General features: G+C 39.2%; 1 protein-coding gene across 1 annotated transcript in view; it reads right to left on the bottom strand.

Moving 5' to 3' along the window:
* The window catches only part of REV3L (REV3 like, DNA directed polymerase zeta catalytic subunit), a 112,792-nt gene that overhangs the window by 72,254 nt on the left and 27,727 nt on the right, over positions 1–12,811 (bottom strand). The window lies entirely within an intron of this gene.

The raw sequence follows: 12,811 nt of genomic DNA, 5'->3' as shown, positions 1-12,811 counted from the left end.
TATTCAGAAAATTAAAACTAAATGAGGATAAACACAACTTTAGAGAAAAGTTCAGTGATGGTCTACAAGCAAACATATTTTGCTGTGATATTTCTGCCACATAACAAGATTATCCCATTTTAAGAACGTAAGCAGAGCCATAGGGAACAAATGTACAAAATCCATTTCTGTAAGTAAAATAAGTAATTAGTTTTGCTGAAGCTCTCCCTAGAATTGTTATTTTGATTACTGAACTATGGTACATTTGTCCCAAACTATTATACAATACAACAAGATGGGAGCAAAAAGGAGAACGTAGCAGCACTTAAATACATGGCAAAATTCCAAGATTTTAGAAAAGTCCTGGCTGGAGATTAAGAGAAGGATGTAGAAGACAAAAGACAAAAGGCTTTCATATGTTTGAAATCTATTAAGAGTACTTTAAGTGCGGTACATTAAGTTTTGCAAAGTAGCAAAACCAATTAAATATAGATTGTATTAGTAGGAAAACACATGTGAACAAAGTATGCATATACTTCCTCTAACTGTAATAGTAAAGCAAACTCAACAGAAAACATAAGATGTGACACTGCCATCTTTAAAGGATAAGCAGATATTTTCAAATAATTGTTGAATTATCCAGATAAAAATTTTTCAAAAAAGAAAAAAAGCAAAAGAATTAGCATACTCCAGGCAATCTCATTACTTCTCCAGGAAGAATCTTCAAAAAACAAGTCATAGCAAGAGTACTTTTACTCCATTCTGACTGCAAGCTAGGAGCAATGTCAGCATCTCCTGCACAAGTTAAACAATACTTCAAACTTAAACCATCTCACTCAGTGCAGTGAGTTTGTCAACATATTGATCATTGAATACTCAATACTGAGCTACTGAAATTGGACAAGACTTGACTATTTATACTGGCAATACAACCTTTGGAATGAGGCCATCATTCTTTGACTCTCACAGAAAGCAAGAACATCATTGATACATAAATTCAGAAACAAGTCAGGTAACACTTCGATGAAGTTAAATCCCTTCCCTAGCATAACTTGGGAAAGTAATTCCCTCTTAAAATGTGTCATGCCATTCAAAAATATAGAGTTCAATCTTTTAATGTCACTGTCCCTTAATAGTAGATTTAAGTAAATTCCTCAATGAAACCTCATCATTTCCCAGAATCCTCAATCAAGCCATCTTCTTTTCCCAAGAGAGTGAAAAGAAAGGGAGAAATACACATATTGAATACTCAAGAAAAGAGCTCAAAGACCATATTTCATATACAGGGTTACATATTTGTGTCAAAGCCTTCAGTCTCTAACATATATGGAAACATTTATTTCAGTAGCAATTGTAAAAGGGACAGATGAATAGTTTTTAATTAAATATGTTTGAATCCAAATGGAGTGTTTGGGTATAGACATACGACTCTTTTATAATTCTTCAGTCAGTAGTTGTCCCTTCTACCAACCAATACCTCGACATTCATGAAAAGAAAATAAAAATAAAAAGCTCATCCATTAGGAAAATGAGAGCCTGTGATTCATTATAGCTTGATTATTCCTCACCCTTGATGTAGAGATCCTTAGAGAGGAGAAGAATTGTGCTTTCTCTTTAAAATTAGGAATCTCTATATCGTTGGTGCATACAGAATTAATACGTAGCCAATAATCAAAGAGAAGAGGTTCACTTCCCACCTAGGGAGATTTCATGTGTGGCCCAAATTAATTACTGTAGATGATGCACTTTTTCACAAAATGGAGGTAACAGTACTTTCATATTGAATGATCTGTTTAAAGGATAAATATACTAAAAAAGCACTGAGGGAAAAAGATGGCTTGCATACAGTAGCTTAAAAGACATAGGACAAAGTGTCCAAATAAGCAGCAGCATTATACTGAGGATAATACCACATCTATCTTAGCAAGTCTTTGTGAAAGGAAAGCAAACTCCCATGTGCAATTCGTAGACCTAGAATCCTACTACTGAATGTACTCTTTTAAGAGTAGCAGATTCCCCCAAAGCTCTGAAATTGTACTTGTACAGCTTTCTTTAACACTTTTGCATCAGGAAAAATCAAAACAACCTGAAAATATGAAAAACATATAACCTCCACCTTCTAACTACATAATAGCTCAAGTGCAACAAGCAAAGTAAGCAAACTTGTTCTTCCACTTGAATGAAAGTGGAAACAAAGATAAAAGCAGAACATCCAGATGCATTTTCAAATATGTTAAAAAAGGAATGCAAACATATATGATAACTAACTGTGCTAGGAGAAAAAAGGGAAAAAAAATAGTATGAGGAAGATTTCTGTATTTAAAAACAAAGATGAAAATTTGGGATAAATATCACACCACCTCAGTGGTTTTCTAAAAGCAGATAAGGAAATCTGTTTTGGGGAGCCCCCTCTAAACTAATGTGCATAAAGGAATCTTTGCACTCAGACCTGTGGTCAGTTTCTAGATTCAAACAGTAAGTCCACAAGCTTTCTTGGATCCATTATTTTCCGAATAAAAAATACCTCTGCAATTATTTAACCAACAGATGGTCCGAAGGTCTTGAGAAGCCTAGAATGCTTCTACTGCTCAGAGGTTCAATGGTGATAGCACAGGAAAGACCAGACAAAATTACATTTGCAACACCGATTTTGACAGGGAGAATAAGTATACACTTTAGCTGTTGCATCTCCAAGTGATATATTTCCAACTAATTTGCTTGCAAGTATTTTTTTTTTTAAACATTAAATCTAAATTATCTTAATTATATGAAACATGAAATGTAAGAGACAACCTGCTTCACCAGTCTGGAAAGACATAAGATTGTCACAGAGATCCGAAGTCTATTAGGTACTTTGAACTATGAGGTATCTACAGAACAAATAATCTTTGAAGTTGCTCACCCTAGGTTACACACTGGACATTATTTCCGACGGAAAATACCAGCTGAAATAAGGCTTCATCTTACTGAGAATTTTTAACTTCTTTTTTTAATTTCAATCTGGAAATATGTAACAGGTTCCTCTTTTCTTGAATCAATTAACATATTTTCTGAATGTGACATCAGAAAATAACACTGTTTTCAACTTCAGAAATACTACTGAAAAACCTAGCCATTCGTAGGAAGGCTATGTTGTACCTGTGAAGGTACAACATCAGCAAGGAGCAACTACTGCCTACAGTTAACATGAAGTGCAATAACTGAGTACATACTAGAGAGTACTGAAAAAATCTAAAACATAAAATCTACTGTCAAGTAGCCAAACTAGAACCAGGAAAATTGAAAAGAGAGAGGATTGTTTAAAAATGCCTTAAGTCTCTTCTTCAGTGTCCTTCACTTCAGTTAACATCCTCAAAGATCAAGGATGAGGTACATAGAAACCATTCCTTAAGACCTTGATGAATTATGGGATTCGGCAAAAATATTTTCTTCTTAGTACAAACAAGTAGACATACAAGTCTAGGTTTGGTATTAAATACCCATCTACAAAAGGAGCTCTATGTGAAATGTTATTCTTGCTCCCTATACTAACAGATAGCACTTGTAAGCATCTGGACAATATCAGTAATGTTTTTAGGATGAGTGTCAAAAATCACTAGGACACCAGCTAAAATGACCACACGTAGGAAGAAAATAGAGGCCATATTACTATTCCAGTAAGAAAAGTAGCCATATGAATGCAGGAGAGAGGCAGACTATGTCTGACCAACTGGGAAGAATAAAGGAATGTTATCTGATAAATGTTTATAAGTATCTAAAAGAAGGTGGGAGGCAAACAGATGAGGCCAGGTGTGTAGTGATAGGACAAGAAGTAATGGCCTAAAACTTGAATGTAGGAAGTTCCATACTAACATGCAGAAGAACTTCTATACAGTAAAGGTGACGGAGCATTGGAACAGGCTGCCCAGAAAGAGTGTGGAGTCTCCTTCTATGGAGATATTCAAGACCTATCTGGACTGCCTACCTGTGTGACCTATTGTAGGGTACCTGCTTTAGCAGGGGGATAGATTCTATGATTTCTTGAGGTCTCTTCCAACCCCTGCAATTCTGTTATTCCTTGACCAAAGCATAACTGAATACAAAATATTTTCTTACTCCCAATAAACTAATGGTCTGTGTGCTTTACCACATCCAGGAAAAGATGAACAACAAAAGCGCATAGAAAAAGGAGGAGTAGTCACACCACCTCTTCTTCCGCATTTCCTTTAACAAACTTTCATTACAAACTATTACTCCTATCCAAGTTCTCTTAGCTATCTTATTAGTCTTTCTTGATCAGAGGAAAACTAGTCATATACAAATGGCTATTGGTTCATATGTAACCAATGGAGAACAAGCTTTGCTGGTTGTTAACTGAAGATGCTGATCTTTACATACTGAAACGCACAAGTTCTGGAAGGAGTGTGCATAATTCTAATCACAATTCCTGTCTTCCCTGCATCAGGCAAAACCAGCTGAAAGATTTTGGTTTAAATAGAAGAGACATTTCTGTCATCTAGATAGTTGGGGGGGAGGGCGGGGAGTATATTGCTAAACACTATTGCTCTGAATTCTAGGAAAAAAAACCACCTAGAATTCATTATGATGAGGTTAGCATTGTTTTCATCAGCATTACCTTTCCACATACACTTTTCAGAAATGTTGAATACTATAGATTCACAAATACCACCAAACCTGTATAATCCCAGTGAAGTGGTACACTGTAGAATATAAACACTCTCATGAGCCAGAATTGTTTACATTAACAAATAAATGACACCATATTTTGTTTGTTTTCTCCTGCTCAATTCTTCATCCAGAAACTAACTTTGTACTTCTTAGACTTTTTTCCCCTATATTTGCATTAAGACCTCCAGCTAGCACATAACTGTCTCAACTCAGCCAATATCTCTACCAGGAAGCTAAATAACATGCTCCACAAGAATAAGCAGTGTTTTTATGTACTGAGTTTACATGGCAAGGTTTGGTAGCAGGAGGACTGCAAGAGTGGCCTCTGCAAGCAGAGCCCAGCAGCCACCCTACATCAGATCAGAGCCAGCTCCAGTTGCTCCAAAAGGGACCTGCTGCTGTCAGAGCTGAACTGTGATGCTGTGTGTGCCTCTGAGAGCAGACTGAAGAATGGGGAAAAAAACTGCTGTGCTACAGCAGCTGAGAGAGAGGAATATGAAATGTGAGAGGAACAGTTCTGCACACACCAAAGTCAGTGCAGGAGGAGTGCAGGAAGTGTTTCAGGCACAGATGAGAAGTTCTCTGCAGCCCAGGGGAGGCCCATCATAGAACAGGCTCATCATGCTTAACTTTTAAAGAAATAAGTTCTTAATTTGTTATTTGTTCAAAGCTTAACATTTTTTGGAGAGGTGACAACTTACTTAAGGAGTACTAGGAGTACTTCCTTACTTTACACACCTTTTAAATTACTCCAAGCTTTTGAAAGGGCTATATAGTATATGACAGTAATAGTAGAGACAGAACTTCCTGATAGGAGAAGAACCTATGTTCTAAATACTACTGACTGCACTAGAGTTTATACATCCAGGTGCTGGCAGCAGGGGTGGCCTCTGTAAGAAGAGGCAGACAGGTCCAGCTGGCCTCAATGGACCCACCGCAGCGCTCAGCCGAGTTCACTACCGGAGCTGGTGGTACCTCTGGGAAAACATGCTTAAGAGGGAACACCAACGTCAAAGAAAGGAGGAGGAACAGATTTCCCCTGCAGCACTCAGAAGGGGCCACGCCAGAGGAGAGGGAAGGTGACAGATGGAAGGAAGCAGTGGCAAAGAGAAACCACAGTGAAAATGAACTGACTGCCATCCCCTGTGTGTGGCTTGCAGGATGAGATGGTGTGGTCTGAGGAGTCTGGAGTGAAGCTGAGCCTGAGAAAAAGGGAAGAAAGGTGTAGGTTTATGTTTGAGTTTATTTCTCGCTACCTGAATCTATTTTAATGGACAATAAATTAATGTTCTAGCTGTGAGCCTCTGCATCCTAAATCGTTTTTCAGAAGGTTGAAAAAAAGCAACCGAGTAAAGCGAGTCCTAGCATTAATAAACTATACCTGCTGTCAAGTAATCTGCAATTTTAACAGAAGATTTCAGAGCATTACAGGCAAAAAATTCTGCTCTGAACTTTTACTCAAACTAGAAGTTTCAGCCTACTCATATTAACTTCATATAAGACCACATATATCCCCAGTCCCTAAGGTAACAAAAACTTTCAACACAACATTAACGTATTTAACCACAAACTTTCCATAAGTTAGCCCTACTACTGTAACCTACATTGAATACCATAATGACATAAATGCTATAGGTTTGTTGTATTGATATGATAAGCAAAGCAGAAGAAAGTAATATGCTTTACAAGCAACCTATCTACAAAGACATTGGTGACAGATATGCCTGTTCATGGGTCTTCCAAGATAGGCCATGTACAAAAGGCACAGATTGTTAAAAAAGCATTTTCAAGAGAGGGAACAAGAAATTACAGCAAGCAGGCAGAGTGACTAAATGCTCTAATTCATTTTTACTTTTAAAAAAAGGTGCTATAAACTAAGATTGCACGTTCCTCAAATCCTTATTCTAGGTTTTCCTTAAGGATTCTGGAGATAAGACCCCCGGGGTTACACAAGAGAAACTATTTTCAGCTGCTACTCTTAAAGCAGGCTCTGTTTCGCTATGAATCAATCTCCAGCCAAATTCAGTTCTATGGAGCAACTCCACAGATGAATTACAGAAGCTGTATTCCTCAAAGTTGGTGGTCTAAACCTTAATTCATCTCACAGAAGTGTAAATCCAGAGCAATTCTAACGTTCCTATAACAACAACAAAGCCACACCCAATTTCACTGCCTCTTTTGTCCCCAGATAATTTTGAACTTCTCAGCTCCAGCTTAACAGCTTTTACCATACTTACTGTCAACAGATATTCACAATTAACTCAAGAAGTACTGTGCAACATGCAAAAATAATTGCATAAACTGTAGAGAGTAAAGCAGCATTACAAAACTAATAATAGCATATTTTTGTTCAGATGAAAGATTTCTCTTTCTCCTTTACACTACCATATTGTGTTAGAAAGCAATCACAGAACAGTAATGCTATTTCTCTACTTTTATCTTCCTTGCCATCCAATTATTAGATAGCCTGCTAGTGAATCAAAAATTGCACAAGGGTAATAGGCTTACACAAGGAATTAAGTCCTTGAAACTCGAAGTCAATGAAACCAGATCTTTTTACATTCCTACAGATTCATCCACTGTTTCAAATAAATCTACTGGTGCTGCTCCAAAACTAATGCCTTCTATTTCATAACGTTGGCCCACAACATCAGAGCGGGAGACGGTGGTGGTATGGCTGTAGAGGTTGAGCATTCCCACCAATATGCTGTTACATGTTGTCACCGTGTGACAGATGGCAACTGCAGAGGTGCAGTCTGACACAATGGTATCTGACATGGAAACGCAGATGAAGCAAAGGTGCGCTATTAAATTCCTCCACACGGAAAAAATGGCATCCACTGACATTCACTGATGCTTGCTGAATGTTCATGGAGACCAAACAGTGGATGTGAGCACAGTAAGGCAGTGGGTGGTGCATTTCAGCAGTGGTGACAGTGATGTAAAAGAAAGAAAAGCCACATTCCAGACAGCCATGCACAGCTGTCACACCAAAAAATAAAGAGTGTTTCAATTGGCTCATCAGTGTGAACTGGCTAATGGCATTGACTATGTTGAAAAATTGTGTTTTGTAGTTGAGAATCTGCTCTATCAAACGGTGTTGTTATGCTTGTTGTAGCTGTTATATTTTCCATGGAAATAAAGAGGAGGCATTACTTTAGGAGCAAACTGAGTATCTTTTAGCTTTCTGTCTTCCACTGTGAATAAAGCCCTCAGGCCACCACCACACCTTCAACTGCAGTTTCTAACAAATTGGGCTCTTTTTTCCCCGCTCCCAGTAAACAAAGATCTACACCACTAATGTCAATACATGCATAGTGTCTGTCAGTCTTCCAATATGATCTTTTTATGCCTTCTTCTGCTCTTTTATATATTACAAAACATGCAAATGAATGCTCTTTCAGTAATACAGCTGGTGTTACTATTTTATTCTTCACATTCTGCAATGCTATTAAATATCTTACTTCCTATTTCGGTTTCTTTTGTAACACGCTACTTCACTTCCTCATCTCGAATTAAACATCCATCCCCCTCTTTTCATCTACTATAAAGTCTACTGTCTCTTGGCAGCACTTGAAGGGTTTCATGGCTTTTTGCCTGCTCCAGCCTTTCTTTCCAAAAAGAATGCCCAGCCTTTGTAGCACTCTTATCTTACGCTTGTTACAGTCATTAATTGGTAACATACACACTGCTCTAGTTCTTCACATAATTAGAACTGCAAGGCCTTTTTATGTCTCAGTGATGCAGTAAAAAAAGAAAAGAAAATTTAAACATTTGAGCACTTTGCAGAAAGCATGTATCCAAAGACTGCTTGGCCTGTACAAGACCATTTCATGTGGTTGTCTTGTGTTCACTCAATAACCTTCAGAGTAGCTGTAAAGACTGTGTAGACTGGATGTTTCATTTGCCAAGACGAGGTATTTATAGCAACGTCTGCATTCTTTAAGAAATGTTTTGAAGTGTTATTCAGAACTAGCTGTTGCAAATGTAGTACCAGCCAATGCAGATATTCCTATTTTACAGGGTCATCTCACTGTCTGTTACATTTTGAGCTGCTGAAATTCTTTGCCCAGCGCATCTCAAACTACTGATTACCTTTCTAAATGGAAAACAACTTTTCTGCAAGGCGCTCAGCTCCGGGGTGGATGCATTCTGCACCAAAGCAAGGAGCTGGCTCAGCAGGAGAGGGGTGTGCCTGTCAGGGAGCGGGTGCTGGGCACCATTAGTCCTCCTCACACTGGCAGCAGGGCCAGGAGTAGCAGAGCCACTCCCTGAGCTTACAAAGACAGCCCCAGGGAGCAGAGTGAACAGGATGTGGTGCAAGCTGTTTGTAAGGGCAATTCAGAGACAGGGGCAAGAAGGGCATGGTGGTCTTCTCAGGAGATAGCTCTCTTCTGCTAGGCAGCACTGTCATTCAGTAAACCATACTTAAAAAGGAGCTTACCCACTTCGCAATATAATTTTCAATGAAAATGCCTCTGCTGAGTTCAGCACGTATTCCCTGGAACATCCAAATATCAACATGGTGACCACTCAGTGGCAGACAGACTGATGCAGACACACAGATGAAGGGTCCACTGTCTTTCTGGGTTGATACCTGTGCCCAGATGGACCTCCAGAGGAGCAAGAGAGCTGCCCAGACTTTGGCTCTGGAGTCTGCAGGTCACCCAAGGAATAAGGTGAGAGGTGTGATGGGTGCAGGCATGTCCAACTTGAGCAGCTGACCAAGCTGAGAGAGGAAGCCGCCTGGCTGAGATGTACTCAGCAGTCTGAGAGATTGATGCCTACTATTGTGTGGCAGCACAGGCAGGCAGCTCTGTCTTGGGGCTCCGCCAGAGGAATAAGATAAGCAGGCTTCCCCCCTGACAGAAAGTAAACACATGCAGGGTGAGGGAGACTGAACCTTTGTCACTGCTTGAGGCAAAAAGAGAAGTCACCCACTTGCCTCTGAAGTCCCACTAGCTAACAGATTTCAGGCTCTGGTGTGGGAGACAGAAGACTGAACGGATAGCAGCTCAAAATCAGAAAGGAGTGATCACATTAAAAAGCTCCAACTGAGGACCTGAGTCACAGCCAGTACTGCTAAAGAAAGGCAAAGGGCCTTAGTAATTGGAGACTTTACTGAGAGGCACTGAGGCACCCATCAGCTGCCTGGATAACCTCTCTAGAGAGGTTTGCTGCCTGGTAGAGGCCCCCATTTGGGACACCAAGAAGAGGTTATTGGGTATGATAAAGCTGGATGACTGCTATCCCCTCCTGGTCTTTCAAGCTGGGTCACACAAGGCTGCAATCAGGAAATTAAAAAATATCAGAAAAGACTTTACGCCCCATGGGAAAATGTTGAAGGGATGGGGGAGTGAAGGTAGCTTTCTCCTCAATCCTCCTGGTTGGAGACTGGGATCCAGGCAGAAAGAGGAGTCATTCTCCTCTTTCAGCTGAATGATTGGCTGTGTGGGTGGTGTCACACCAAAAGCTATGGGTTCTATAACCCAGGATGCCCCTTTGACAAACCAGGAATGCTGACATGGGATTGGGACACAACTGACCAGAAGGGGCATGAATATACCAGGCAGTATATACCCAGAGAATAAGCTGTCTGGACTCATCACCAGGGCTTTAAACTAGAGCTCCTGGGGAAAGGGAGTGCACTGCTGAATGACAGAGAGCCAGGCAACACTGTCAGTTTAGGAAGCAGTGGAGAAAAACCTCAGATTTGTCCCAGAGGTTTGTGGGAGAGAACAGAACACTGCATTTTCTACAACACAGTTTTCTGTTAATGCTTTAAAAGATCTCTCTCCTGCTCTTTTCTAAGAAACAGGTTACCACACTTTAGAAGCTCCCTCCATGCTGTGCTTTGACTGGCCCACATTCTGCAGAGGACTGCAACCAGGGAGGCAAAGAAGATAAAAGCATGTGTATTTTGCGTACAATCAGCATTGTTCAGGTTCTCGAAATGTCACTGTGAAGTGAACTCATGAGTCAGGCAGCTTGCTAGGATTTATCTTCAAATCTTAATGGCACAAATGCATCGTACACCTACTGACTCTTATCTCCTCTGTCACTGACAACGTAATGAACCGAGTATCCACACACTTGCAATAGGAATTAGGTGGATGAAGACACTGCTTTTTACCTTGTGCTACATACGGAAGCCATTCACGTATAACTTTCCTTCTACGTAGCACACTGCTCAGAGAGAAATAAACAGGGAAAAGCCTGGGTAACAGGGATCAATATGAAGAAAAAAGAAGTTAATACTGTGTGACCAAGTGATACATGACACTACCAATAAAATTTTTAATTATTCTGAAAATTGCTGATTTGCAAAGATCTTTAGATGAGACTATTTCTAACAGATCAGCTTTAAAAAACTACTTGAATTTTTAATTTTCAGATGTATGCCACATTACATTTCAAATCAGATAAGTCTTCATGTGTTCCATTTTTGTTGTTTTTCTTTTTGTTTTTAAATCACGACTCATTAGAATGATTAAGACAACCAGAATTACTTGAGCTGCATTTTTCCTTGTACTATCACTGGTGACTGAAAACAAGTAAAGTAGAATTTACAGTCAATGAACAAAGTGACATTCTCAATGACTGATTTAGTATTACTTAAAATGAGATCATAGTATTCAAACAGCCTGCATAAAACATTATCTAAAAATGTTTTAATGACTGTTATTGTATGAAGCTACTGTTACCAGGGAGGACTACTAAACTATATAAAGGTTATGCTTTATTTTTGTTCTAAAAGTTATTCCGTGCAAGTGAATGTGAAAAGACAAGCATGTTACCACTTTTTTCCCCCCAGAATTAAGGGCTTCCTGTTGGAGCAAGATGAAGTAAGATATAGTCACAGCAATTTTACAACAGAACGCTTAAATCTAGCTTTCTTCTCAAGATTTACTACAGATACATAGCTACTACAATCCTTAATGCATTTAATGACATCTAAAATTAAACAAAGCCAAATATGGCTACCCAGCCACATTGTCTTATATTAAAAAAAATATTTTAAAAATAAAATCTGAGCAATAATGGGGATTTCTTCTGTGCTTTTATCTAGAAGCATAAATAAAGTATGTGGCAAGAATCAAGTAACTGTAATCAAACACAGTCTCTCCCATGCATGGCTTTCAAGAGCACTACTGCTGCTATCCAGCCAACACAGAAAGAAAAAAACAACAAGCACATGAAGTGAGGGAGCAAAAAGATAAACGGAGAGAGAAACTCATAAAGAAGAGGGAAAGTAGGTGTCTGAGAACAACAGGAAGAACAGACAGTAGTCATAGAATCATAGAATCATCAAGGTTGGAAAAACCTTCCAAGATTATCCAGGCCCACCACCCACCTACCACCAATATTTCCACCAAACCATGTCCCTCAGTACAACATCTAAATGTTTCTTCAACACCTCCAGGGATGGTGACTCCACCACCTCGCTGAGCAGCTCAGCAGATGGCAATCCCTCACACCACACTGAAATTCAACTTGTAACTCAAAAAGCCAATTCAGTGAGAGAGGCCAGGACTAAGTGCTACCATGTAAGCTTTTGGTGTATACATTAAATATAGTTTATTTGTGCAACTGGGAGAGGCTCTTTCATAGAATGTGAAATCATAGAGCTTCACTTGATACACAGGAAAGATCTAGAATCTGCAAGTCAGTCAGAACTCCATGTCAAATGCATTATTTACATGATGCAGCTCTCATTTGTCACAGAAGTTAGAAGTTCATGCAAATACACCAGGCACCAGCTCAGAACGGCTCCTCACTGAGTCAGACACACATTCTAGAAAATGGCCACCATTCGCACCTTTTTCCCTTAAGACTTTTTCTTCTAGTGCTGAAGAAGCCCCAAGTTTTTTTTTGTTTTTTTTTTTTTTTTAAAGGCAGTATTCTTTACACTCAAGACAGCTAAAATGTTCTAGAAAACTGCTAAGCATTTGTATGCATAAATAAAAAAGGACCACAGACATCCTACAGAAGATAAGGAAAAGCTGAAATGAGCTGGTGCAGGTGTTGGGGAACTAGTTAGAATTTGACAACTCAGAAGGGAAAAAAAAAAACAATTTGAATTGGCCATGAGATGCCACCAGACAGACACTGCTGAGCTAGATCAAGAGCTAAAGCAGAGCTAAAGTAATTTACTCCTTATTCA

Source organism: Phasianus colchicus, chromosome 2 (genome assembly GCF_987193195.1).
Source record: "Phasianus colchicus chromosome 2, bPhaCol1.hap1.1, whole genome shotgun sequence".
Classification (NCBI taxonomy): Eukaryota; Metazoa; Chordata; class Aves; order Galliformes; family Phasianidae; genus Phasianus; species Phasianus colchicus.
This window is presented reverse-complemented; position numbering and strand designations above follow the sequence as displayed.